This window comes from Crotalus tigris, unplaced genomic scaffold (assembly GCF_016545835.1).
Source record: "Crotalus tigris isolate CLP2741 ecotype Arizona unplaced genomic scaffold, ASM1654583v1 scf7180000024386.1433019, whole genome shotgun sequence".
Lineage (NCBI taxonomy): Eukaryota > Metazoa > Chordata > Lepidosauria > Squamata > Viperidae > Crotalus > Crotalus tigris.
Window position 1 is genome coordinate 1,224,225 of NW_024100556.1, and position 10,789 is coordinate 1,235,013.

General features: G+C 47.9%; 1 pseudogene; it reads right to left on the reverse strand.

The window, feature by feature from the left end:
* Nucleotides 1-1,091: 1,091 nt before the first annotated feature.
* LOC120301608 lies at nt 1,092-1,202 on the reverse strand (annotated as a pseudogene).
* Nucleotides 1,203-10,789: the final 9,587 nt, after the last annotated feature.

The window sequence follows — 10,789 nt, forward strand, 5'->3', positions numbered from 1 at the left end:
CAGAGCTGATCATTATTTGGAATGACCAGGAACATAAATCTTTCCCATTCCCCACCACCTGGTCAGAGCTGAAGAAGCTTCTTGGATGAGAAGTGAAACGTCTTCAAAGAAAAAAAACAAGAACATTCAGTTGACTCCTTAAAAAAGCACCTTTGGGACAACCGTGATCTGGATGACTGAGAATCTCCATAGACTAGTGGTGGCGAACCTATGGCACGGGTGCCAGAGGCGGCACTCAGAACCCTCTCTGTGGGCATGCGCGCTGTCGCCCCAGTCCTAGGCCTTCAGCTGGGTTTTATAAAACCTTTTCGCTTTAGACCTCTGCCGCCGTGTGCAAAAAAAAAAAAAAGGTTCAATCAGTCAATTTCAACTTCTCACGGGAAAAAAAAAAGATCTTGCAGAGTTGGAACTGATTGATTGAACTTTTTAGTCCCACCCGGTCTGCCGTTACCACTACAGCCACGCCCACCCAATGAGCCAGGCCCACCCAATGGGACACATCCAGCCAATGGGATACACCCACCCAGCACTTGACGATGCATAAGTGGGTTTTGGGTTGCAGTTTGGGCACTTGGTCTCTAAAAGGTTTGCCATCACTGCCATAGACATTTGACTTATGACCAATTTTTCAACCGTTGCAGCATCCCCAGTGGTCAAGTACTCAAAATTCGGATGCTTGGCAACTGGTTCATAGTTATGACGGTCGCAGCATCCCAGGATCAGGTGATCCCCTTTTGCAAGCATCTATCATACCTCCATCTGAGCCTGAATCTGTGGAGGAAAATGAACTGGAACAGGACCCTATGGAGGGAGAGGTGTCTGTGGCTTCATGACATTACATGACCAGACAACCATCCTGGTAGTAACCTCAAGATATGTGGGTGGTTAAGTGAGAAATGGGATGGGTCCAAGTAAGGAACTGGTGTGTGTGTGTGTGTACCATAATGTGTGGGGGAGACCCAACCCAGGCTATGCACAGGGTGGGAAGGGTGCTGCAGTGAAAATGTGAGCTCAGATAAGCTGAGAAAGGTGGTGTTGTTAATTGCGAAGTCGTGTCCGACCCATCGTGACCCCATGGACAACATTCCTCCAGGTCTTCCTGTCCTCTACCATCTTCTGGAGTCCATAAGAGGACATATCAGATATTAAACTGATAAGAACAGATACTACACTTGATCTTAGCCTGCAGACTAGATTAGAATTAGAACAGAATTAGGGTAGGATAGAATAGAACAGAATAGAATAGAGTAGAATAGAATTTAGAGTAGAGGAATAGAATAGAATAGAAATAGAATAGAATAGAATAGAAATAGACTAGAATAGAATAGAATAGAGCTGGAAGGGACCCTGGAGGTCTTCTAGTCCAGCCTCCTTCTCAAACAAGAGAACCCATACCATTTCAGACAAGTGATTAGAAGACCTCCAAGGTCCCTTCCAGCTCAATTCTGATTAGATGGAAGGGAAAGGTTAGGCAATTAGCATTTCAACCTATTCTCCAAAGCACCTGAAGGCAGGACAAGAAGCAATGGATGTAAAGTGACCAAGGAGAGAAGCAACCTGGAACTAAGGAGAAACTTCCTGACAGAATCATTAATCAGTGGAACAATCTGCCTCCAGAAGGTGTGACTGCTCCAACATTGGAAGCCTTTAAGAAAAGACTGGACAACCAATTGTCTGAAATGATATAGGCCAGGGTTTCCTGCCTGAGCAGGGGTTTGGACTAGATCAGCGGTTCTCAACCTGTGGGTCGGGACCCCATTTGGGGTCGAACGACCATTTCACGGGGGTCGCCAAACAACACAGTCTGCCATTTTTTTTCCCCTTTTCCTTAGCTGTGCTTCTCCCTTTTATTCTATTGGCTTTTGAAAGCCAATAGAATAGACTCTCTTGAATAGAGTCTAATTCTATTGGCTTTCAAAAGCCAATAGGAATTGTCCAGGCTGTCTCTGCCCTGCTGAGCCCGCCAAAAGTCCCATTCTGCAAACGGTGCTGCACCAGTTGAGTAGTCCTCGACTTACGACCGGTTGAGTAGTCCTCGACTTACGACCGGTTGGGGGTCGCGGCATTAAAAAGGTTGAGAACCACTGGACTAGATTCACTAGAACAGACATTCTGTTCTATTCTATCCTACCCTAATTCTGTTCTAATTCTAATCTAGTCCAGCCTCGGCTCAGGGGCTGGATGCGGCCCATGAAGTGGTTCCATGTGGCCCGCAAAGCCATCCTGGAAACAGTGAGGGAACTGGCCCAGGCCAGCTGGGAGCCAATGTACAATTTTGTGGTGGCCATCTATGTTGAAAGGCATTCAGTCTTAGCTCCATAAGCCGCCCCCCCCCCCGCATGGCCTGAGAGGAACAGTGAGGCTCCTCCAGTGGACCATGCCTTGGCACTTGCCCTGGTCCCACCCCCTTTTGCCAGAGACCCTCAGATCTATCCCACTCCTGCCCAGGGCCCCACAGGCACCCTTGACACGAATGGTGTAGAGCTGGCCATGCCCACCTAGTAGGCCACACCCACTCCATTCACACCCACCCAGTAGACTGCACCCACTCTGGCCACATCCACCCGGTCCCCTGAGGGCAACCGCAATGCTGATGCGGCCCTCAATGAAATTGATACCCCTGCACTAGAAGATCTCCAAGGTCCATTCCAACTCTGCTTATTCTGCCTGGAGCCCGCTCCCCACTTTGCCCCAACCAAAGGCTTATTCAGGCCTCCCTCCTCACTGCCCCCCCCATCCCGCATTAAGCCTAGAATCGGGAGGCAGGGGTGTCCATTCTAGATTCTAGAGCAGGGGGTCTTCAAACTTGGCTCTTTTATGACTTGTGGACTTCAACTCCCAGAATTCCTCAGTCAGCGTGCCTGGCTGAGGGACTCTGGGAGTTGAAGTCCACAAGTCATAAAAGGGCCAAGTTTGAAGACCCCTGATATAGACTTTAAGAGGAGTGGAGCTCAACTCCCAGAATTCCTCTGCCAGCGTGCCTGGCTGAGGAATTCTGGGAGTTGAAGTCCACAAGTCATAAAAGGGCCAAGTTTGAACACCCCTGATCTAGTAGCAGTGTTTCTCAACCTTGACAATTTTAAGGCATGTGGACTTCAACTCCCAGAATTCCACAGCCAGCATTGCTGGCTGTGGAATTCTGGGAGTTGAAGTCCACATGCCTTAAAATTGTCAAGGTTGAGAAACACTGACGAGGGTCTCAGCTCAGGGTACTTCCAAGGGAGGGAAGGAGAGGCGGCCCCTCCGAGCGCCCCTTCCAAATCCTTTCTTGCCCCCCTCCCTCAAATGCCCAGGCCAGAAATGCCTCCACCGTAACTCCAGCGTCCCCCCCTACCCAAGAGTCTCCAGACCCTCAAGCAAGGGAGGGGGAGGCTTCCCCGGAGCAGCCCCTCCCCACCCGGGGCTGCAGCTAGGGCGTCCTTCTCTGCAGAAAACAAAAGGGGAGGGGTGGGCTCTTTGCAGCAAGGCGGAGGGGGCGCTTGTCTCTCCCAACAGCCTCCCCCCAAATGCATGTTCAGCGCACATTTTTCTGGGGGTGTCACCTAGCCCTCTTCCCTCCCCTCCAGCCGCTCATGCCGGTTTCGGTTTAAGAGGGGGGGGGCTCCGCCGGCATCGCTTCCCCGCCCAGCCAGGCTCCCGCGGAGACGATGTAGGAAAGAGCCATAGCTGCCCCCCCCCGCACCCACTCTTCCGAAACGAGCATGCGCGGGGGGGGAAACTTTGCCCTGGGATCGGGTGGGGGGGGTTGGGATGGCTTGAGGAGGGGGGGGCGGTCCTTGCCAGCAATTTTGCCTTTCTTGGGGGGCCGCGCTCTAGCCTTAACCCTTGGAGTTGGGCACAGCGGGGGGGGGGGGGAGGAGGAGGAGGGGCGGGATCGTTCCAGACACGGTTGGGGGGGGGGCTGTCTGTAGACCCTCTCTCAGAGCATCCCCCTCCCCCTTGCAGAGCAAAGCCCTGGTCTTTCCACGAGGGAGGGCCCTTCAGCTTGCCTGCAGACCCCGGAGGGGAGGGGGCTGCACCGAGGGAGCCCTTCCCTCCCTGGGCTCCGGGGAGCTGCTGGAGAGAAAGGCGCCCTGAAAAGTGCAAGTGAGCCCCCGAGGGAATGTCTGGGGAGCTGGAAGGGTCCTGCATTGCCTCCCCCCCCCCCGCCAAGCTGGGGCCTTTTTTTTCTTGAGTTGGGAGGCTGAGAAGTGGAAGGGGGGACAATAAGCAGACCCCCAAGGATGCCTTTCTTTGGGGAGAGGAAGGAAAGGGACTCTTCCCACATAGTTGGCCATCCCGGGGTCCCTGAGGCGTGTGGATCTTCGGAGAAGATGGATGCCAAAGAGCCACCCCCACCCCACCCCACACATACCACATCCCCACACGCTTAGATCCTCAGGCTTATGGTGGGAACCGGGTTCTATAATAATAATAGTAAAGTTGGGAGGGATCTTGGAGGTCATCTAGTCCAACCCCTTGCTCAGGCAGGAAACCCTACACCATTTCGGATAAATGGCTGTCCAGTCTCTTCTTAAAAACCTCCAGTGTTGGAGCATTCACTACTACTGGAGGCAGGTTGTTCCACTGGTTAATTGTTCTGACTGTCAGGAAGTTTCTCCTTAGTTCCAGGTTGCTTCTCTCCTTGGTTAGTTTCCAGCCGTTGCTTCTTGTTTTGCCTTCAGGGGCTTTGGAGAATAGCGTGACTCCCTCTTCTTTATGGCAGCCCCTGAGATATTGGAAGGCTGCTATCATGTCCCCCCTCGTCCTTCTCTTCATTAAACTAGACATCCCCAATTCCAGCAACTGTTGGTGAAATCTGTTGGCCAAAAGGACAGGGCAAAAAAAAAAAAAAAATAGTTTGGCTTGAGATGTCAGTAAAGGAATTTCAGTGGATTGAGCTACTAGGGAATTGTTTTCTTTCCGCTCTCCTTCCTTATGTGGGACTGGCACGCAAAGAGTTAAAGAAAACTCTTCTGAGAGAAAAAAAAAGTGTTTATTTCCCTGAGTTTCTTGGAGCTCTCTGACCTGGATTGTTTTCCCCGCAGAGGTCTCCCTGCCAAAATAGGTAATGCCAAAATAGGTAACATCATGCAGACATTTCATTACCAAACAAGGCAGCAGCATCAGTGCGTGGATCATGTTACCTAGTTTGGTAATGAAACGTCTGCAGGAAAACACCCCAGCTCAGAGAGCTCTGAGGACCCCACGGCTCAGCTCTGAGTATTTTCTTCTACGAGTATTTTATTTCTATTATATAGTGTCCGTGCAGCGGTGGGATTCAGCCTGTTCGCACCACTTCGGCAGAATCGGCAGCTAATTTTTTTGTTGCCCAGGCCCAGAATTGACTTCCGGAAGTGGCATCCACACAGAGAACCAGTTGCCAAAAAAGCCAACACAGTACTAGGCTGCATTAACAGAGGGATAGAATCAAGATCACGTGAAGTATTAATACCACTTTACAATGCCTTGGTAAGGCCACACTTGGAATACTGCATCCAGTTTTGGTCACCAGGATGTAATAAAGAGGTTGAGACTCTAGAAAGAATGCAGAGAAGAGCAACAAAGATGATTAGGGGACTGGAGGCTAAAACATATAAGGAATGGTTGCAGGAATTGGGTATGTCTAGTTTAACTAAGAGAAGGACAAGGGGGGACATCATAGCAGTGTTCCAGTATCTCAGGGGCTGCCATAAAGAAGAGGGAGTCAAGCTATTTTCCAAAGCGCCTGAAGGCAGGACAAGAAGCAATGGATGGAAACTGATCAAGGAAAGAAGCAACCTGGAACTAAGGAGAAACTTCCTGACAGTTAGAACAATTAACCAGTGGAACAACCTGCCTCCAGAAGTGGTGAATGCTCCAACACTGGAAGTTTTTAAGAAGAAACTGGACAGCCATTTGTCAGAAATGGTATAGGGTTTCCTGCCTGAGCAGGGAGTTGGACTAGATAACCTCCAAGGTCCCTTCCAACTTTATCATCATCATCATCACCATCACTATTATTATTATTATTATTATTATTATTATTATTATTATTATTATTATTATTATTATTATATTTGAATCCCACCACTGTGTCCATGGTCAGCTTTACCACCTCCTGTGTTTGGGTTACTTGATAGCACACTTTCCCTGCAAGACCTGATGTGGTTGAAGGTTATGTCTATATTTGAAGATCTGGAGTCAGTACTTGACCCAAAAAAATTTTCTCTTGATTATTTTTGGAGAGGAAACTCACCCCATCTCCAAAGCCGCTGCTCCTACTTTCTCAGTTCAGCTGGCTCAACTCTTCGTTCGAAGCCTTGCATATAAATTCTTACATGTCCTCATGAAGGTCTCACACCAAATCCTCTTACATCACAGTAAAAACTGTGAATGCTGCATTATACAAAATATTGGAGAAGCAGCCCAACAAGTTTTCATGGCTAAGGTGGGAATTGAACTCAGGGTCTCCCTCTTTCTAGCCTGGTGCCTTAACTATGTGAAATATTGGTACCGCTTTGTAAAACCGTAGTAAGACCACACTTGGGAGTACTGCATCCAGTTTTGGTCACCACACATTATAAAAAAGATGTTGAGACTTTGGAAAAAGCACAAAGAAGAGCAGCTAAAATGATTAAAGACCCTGAGACAAAAACATATGAAGAATGTTGCAGGATTTGGATATGGCTAGTCTAGAGAAAAGAAGGACTAAGGGTGACATGATAGCAGTGTTCCAATATTTATGGGGCTGTTGCAAAGAAGGGGGGGTCAACCTATTTTCCAAAGCACAGGAGGGCAGGACAAAAAACAGTGGGTGGAAACTAATCAAGGAGAGAAACAACCTGGAAATAAAAGAGAAACTGAGAATAATGAACCAGTGGAACAGCTTGCCACCAGAAGTTGTGGGTGTGCTTCATCACTGGAGGTTTTTAAGAGACTGGACAGCCACCTGTCTGAAATGGTATAAGGCAGGGGTGTCAAACTGCCGGCCCACGTGCCGGATGCATCACGTGGAAGCCACGCCCATCCCAGCACCCGGGGGGGGGGAAGTCACAATATGTCATGACATGTCACGTGACACTGCGAGTTTGACACCCCTGGTATAGAGTCTCCTGTTTGAGCAGGGGGTTGGACTAGAAGACCTCCAAGGTCCCTTCCAGATCTATTCCGACCCAGATTAGGCTAGCTCTCACTATTCCTCACAACAGCCTTGCCAACGATCCCGTGACTGAACTCTCTCCAACGTGCAGGAGCCATTTTGAATCTGCTTGGCTGCTCTGCAAGGGAGGTGAGAAGACGAGAAAAATTCTATTGGAGGTTCGTTCTCTAAACTTGTGGATTGGTTTCTGAACGTCTCATTACCAGGCTAGGTAACATCTTCAGCAGAGTTTAGGGGATGTCAATGTCGATGTTCATGTGTTTATAAGGGCTTCAGGTGTGGGTGTGTCAAGTGAGGGTCTATGATGGGTCTTGTGACCAGTTAGGTGTGAGTCATCAGTGAGAGGCTTGTGATGGGTCTTGTGTTGGGGAGGATAGTAGTAGTAGTAGTAGTAGTAGTAGTAGTAATAATAATAATAATAATAATAATAATAATAATAATAATAATAAAGTTGGAAGGGACCTTGGAGGTCTCTTCTTAAAAACCTCTGGTGTTGGAGCATTCACCGCTTCTGGAGGCAGGTTGTTCCACTGGTGAATTGTTCTAACTGTCCGGAAGTTTCTCCTTAGTTCTAGGTTGCTTTTCTCCTTGATTAGTTTCCATCCGTTGCTTCTTGTCCTCCCTTCAGGCGCTTTGGAGAATAGCTTGACTCCTTCCTCTTTGGGGCAGCCTCTGAGATACTAGAACACTGCTATCATGTCCCCCCTCATCCTTCTCTTCGTTAAACTAGACAAACCCAATTCCAGCAACCGTTCCTTGTATGTTTTAGCATCCAGTCCCTAATCATCTTTGTTGCTCTTCTCTGTACTCTTTCTAGAGTCTCAACATCTTTTTTACATCGTGGTGACCAAAACTGGATGCAGTATTCCAAGTGTGGCCTTATCAAGGCATTTTAAAGTGGTATTAACACTTCACGTGATCTTGATTCTATCCCTCTGTTAATGCAGCCTAGCACTGTGTTGGCTTTTTTGGCAGCTGCAGCACACTGCTGGCTCATATTTAAGTGACTGTCCACTAGGACTTCAAGATCCCTCTCACAGTTACTACTATTACATCAGGTCAGGGTCATTGGGAGGTGAACTGCTGGTGAGGGGGAGGAGGGGGCTTGTGTGGGTTGGTTGAGGGTCGGTGCTGTCTCTGGTTGGCTATGCGTTTGATTTGGATTCTGAGGTGTTCGTAGGCTGATTGTCAATCAATGTGTCTGTTTTGTTTTGCTGCACAGGCCACCACCAGGTAATCCTGGCGCTTGTCTTGTGCTTGGTTCCTCCCACAGTACTCTGGGTGTCTTTTCTGGCGTCCCTTGAAGCCCCAAGCCCATCTCCTTGCCTCACATGGAAGCACAAGGAGAGGCGATTTGGGAGTATCTGGCTTCAAGGTCCCCCTGGCAGGTCACTTCCAGGCAGGGACAGAGGCCAACCTGTCCTCAGGAAGGGCCCTGAGCGCCCCCTGGACTCCAATCGCAGAAGGGCAGGTTGCTTAAGCAGCTCAACAAGCCCCTGCTGGACTTCTGCCACTCCTTCTGTCTTAGGCTGTCTCCATTGTCAGGACAACGCAGCTGCCAATCACATAGCAGCAGTGGCCAATCAGATAACACCGCTGGACATTCAGGCAGGGAAGGAAGGCTGAGGGGAAAACAAAATGGCTGCTGGGGGTGGTTTCTGTCACCGCAGCCTTGACCACAACCGGGTTGAATGAACAAAGCCAAAGAAAGAGTGAAATTTAACTTAAATTAAATTTAGGAGGCAGCCAGAAAGGAGGCAGCAGCTGAGGAAACCGTGGAAGAGAGAGGCGCTTTTTGGTTTCCCTCAGAACCGGCCTGAGGGGAAAATTTCCCTCAGAGGCAGCCAAGTGGGGAGAAGTCGGGAGAAAAAAAAGGAAGGGAAATTAAACTGAACGGAAATAGAAATCAGAAATTTAAAAAGATTTTTTTTAAAAAAATGAACTCTGTGAGAAAAGGGACTTGGCTTCAAAGAGAGCGACCACTGAGATGTGCAGGGATTAATATGACAGAAGTAGAGAAATTGGCCATATTTGTAGTCCTCAGTTGGCAACATAATAAAGCATATGACTCTCATTTATAGCTAAATATTTTAATAGTTCAGTCCCAAAGATGCTTTTTTCAAGAGGCAACTGGACTTCTTTTTTTTCTTTGAAGATGTTTTGTTTCTCATCCGAGAAGCTTTCGGATGAGAAGCGAAACGTCTTTAAAAAAAAACACAAGGAAATCCAGTTGCCTCCGGGAAAAAGCACCTTTGGGACAACCATGACCTGGATGACTGAGAATCTCCATACACATTTAATAGTCCAGGTTACGGGCATTAAACTCCATCGCGTCACGTGACGTATCGTAGCCTTTTGTGACTTTTTTGCCTTTGCAGAGCTGGTTTGGGCGTGGCCGCCAGTTTGACACCCTGGTCCAAGTTGTCATTTTATTTATACTTCATATTTCTTAACTACCCATCTCACTCAGAGAGGGGCCCTTATCGTTATTAACTGAATCCCTCCAGGCTTAGGTAAGATCCCACCCAGATCTCAAGCCATTCCCAGCTTGGTCCTTCCTAACCTCAGTGAGTACAAACAGTTCTGGACTCAACAACCACAACTGTGCCCAAGCAAGACAATTGCCCCGTTTTATGACTTTTCTTGTCACTATTGTTAAGTGAATCAGGGCACCTGTTAAAATTAGTAACACAACTGTTAATTGGATCTGGCTTCCCATTGACAGTCAGAAGGTCACGAAAGGTGATCACATGACCTGGGACACTGCAACTTCCCTTACAGGAAGACCTCAACTTACCATTTGTTTAATGGCTGTTCAAATACAGCAGCATTGAAAAAAGTGACTTATGACCATTTTTTTACTTACAACCATCGCAGCATCCCCATGGTCATGCCAAATTCAGACACTGGGCAACTGGTTCATATTTATGATGGCTATAGCATCCTGGGATCATGTAATTGCCTTTTATGGGCTTCTGACAAGCAAGGTCAATGGGGAAGCCTGATTTATTTCCCAATCATGTTATTAACAACTACAGAAGTGGTTCTCAACCTTTCTAATGCCGCGACCCCATAATACAGTTCCCCATGTTGTGGTGACCCCCAACCACTACTGGGTGCCAGGGGCGTGGCCAAAGAAAAGGGGGAAAAAATGGCGGACAGCCTTGTTTGGCGACCCCCGTGAAATGGTCGTTCTACCCCAAATGGGGTCCCGACCCACAGGTTGAGAACCACTGAACTACAGTGACGAATTGTAGCAAGAAAGGTCTGCAAAATTCACTTAATAACAGAATTCTGGGCTCAATTGTGGTCATACTTCAAGGACTACCTGTATGAAGAACTGGGCATAACTACTATTTGTTCAGCACAGCATAACGTTGCTGAACCCTCGTAACCACCATTAACTGCGGACTTCCTCTATATTGGAGACACAGAATAAAACGTTATGAAAGTATAGTGAAAATGGACTTTAGAGAATGTAGTGTAGATAAAGAGTCTTTAGAAAAAGAGATTAAAGGGCTTGTAGATAGTAAGTAGTTAAAACAGGAAATAGTTTTATTAAAATTTCACTTCTGCACGTATCTTCAACTTTCTTTGATTTGAAAGCTTTCCTTTTGTGACAGAACACTATCCTCATCACCATCCCCGCAGTCACATTTTCTATCCAAA